Raw genomic sequence first — 2,500 nt, forward strand, 5'->3', positions numbered from 1 at the left:
TATCCCTACAACTCAAAGACACACAAGACATAATTACTTACCAATTTTTCCTTTTTTCTTACCACACTTCTTAGCTAACACTTTAAACAACTCACAGCGCTGAAAAAACTTTTTTCCCTCTTAACCCAATTTTCCCCTTAAATTGCCGATATTTCAAACAATTAATTTCCCAATTTAACCTCAAAGTTTGGTTACTAAAGTTTATTTTAGCGAAAAAAAGAACGATTTTTATCTTTGAAATTAAATGTGTCCGTTAAATGTGTCAAAGGTAACTGTCACAAATTTAAACTCAGACACATTTATATTTTTAACATCCTTTTTAGGCGTTTCCTTTTATTCCGTATTCCCTCAATAACCAACATCCAAATTACTTTTACAATTATTTTTCTGTCTTTTCCAATTCATTTCCGACTTTCGCGCCTAAAAAGGAACGTAAAAATCGGAAAAAAGCTTTTGTGGGTTTATAAAAAGCTAACTAACGCATATTATTACTAGTTTACTTCACATGCGAGTTTGTTTTTGACGAACTAGATTTTAATTCAGTTTGCTGAAAACACAACCTCTGCTTTTAATAATTCATTTCCATTCACTTGATGAGCAAATTGACGCGTTGTGACATTTATTCATGTTCTTATCTTATCATTTAGTTCATATTCTACCTGTGTGAAGTCGAATTTTTGAGATTGCTTTTAAAACGGCATTTTTTGTCGATATATCACTGCTACAATTGTTTACAACATATTTGTACCCTTTCTTGTTGTAATTTGATTGTGATAAACTTCCATTATCTTTTATAATGACATTCAAAAAACTCAGGAAAACTCAAAAATTGACATCCTACGTATAATTCAGAACGAAAATGTGTTTCATTGGCGTTGTAGTAAAAAAAATATAACTCTCCTGTTTTTTGATGAAAATTGTCACTCAAAACCTACAAGCTCAGGTGTTCTGACGCGTGGGTGTATAACCTTGTTACATTTTTGCAGTTATTTTTAAACTCGATTGGAAAAGCTGGGTATTATCTGGTGATTTTATAACCTATTCACAGTAAAATAAAATAAATGTTACAAAATAAGTTCGCTAAGTTATAAATAGACTTTAAAATTTGGCGCCCCCGGCTGCCAATTTTGACTGTGAAACTGATACCCTGAAATTTTATTACATTTTAACACAATAACGCAAAAAAATTGATTGCGTTTTTGTTCGTCAATAAAAATTTATATTATTTAATCTGTGACGTCATCATTATCCATACCGTTTGTTAGCATAAAACTTAGTGACTTTATCATTCCCAGCATATTGTTGTTAACATAACAACCAGAAACATCATTATTATTGGGTAACTTAGCAACACGTGACGTCATCGATATTGTTTTTATTGCATAACATTTTCAGCAAGTGACGTCATCATTGTAAGCTACTGAGATAACAGTTAGAGGAGTGTTATTTATTATGTTTAAAAGGAGGGTCACAGCAAACGGGAGCACAATTACACCTTGGTGGGAAGACTCCGAGTTCTCCCCAGATGAGTCGATGATATTCTACTTGTTTGGGGTGGTCCTTGTTCGGGGTCATCTGCATCGGGCTATTGGGTAACTTCATCACCATCATAGTGTTTGCCAGGTGAGATCAGAAGTTACTGTCACACTCATGTGCTTCAGCAAAATACACACACACACACACACACACACACACACACACACACACACACATACACACACACAAACACACACACACACACACACACACATGAACACACACACACACACACACATGAACACACACACAAACTCACGCAATCACACACACACACACACACACACACACACACATGAACACACACACACACACAAACACAAATGAAAACACACACATACACACACAAAACGACACACAAACACACACACACACACATGAACACACACACACATACACACATATGAACACGCACACACCACACACACACACACACACACACACACACACACACACACACACACACACACACACACACACACACACACACACACACACACACCACACACACACACACACACACAAAGACACACACACACACACACACACACACAAACTCACGCAATCACACACACACACAACAACACACACACACACACACATGAACACACACACATATATATATATATATATATGAACACACACACACGCACGCACGCACGCACGCACGCACGCACGCACGCAAACACACACACACCACACACACACATGAACACACACACACACACATGAACACACACACACAAAACTCACGCAATCACACACACACATGAACACACACACAAACACAAATGAAAACACACACACACACACAAAAAGACACACAAACAAACACACACACACACACATGAACACACACACACACATGAACACACACACACACACATGAAGACACACACAAACACACACATACACAAACTCACGCAATCACACACACACACACATGAACACATATATATATATA

General features: G+C 36.8%; 1 pseudogene; it reads left to right on the forward strand.

Moving 5' to 3' along the window:
- Nucleotides 1-2,500, forward strand: part of LOC142354036 (melanopsin-B-like) — a 111,368-nt pseudogene that overhangs the window by 74,634 nt on the left and 34,234 nt on the right.

The sequence above is a fragment of the Convolutriloba macropyga genome, chromosome 15, assembly GCF_964194025.1.
Source record: "Convolutriloba macropyga chromosome 15, txConMacr16.3, whole genome shotgun sequence".
In the NCBI taxonomy this organism is placed as follows: Eukaryota; Metazoa; Xenacoelomorpha; order Acoela; family Convolutidae; genus Convolutriloba; species Convolutriloba macropyga.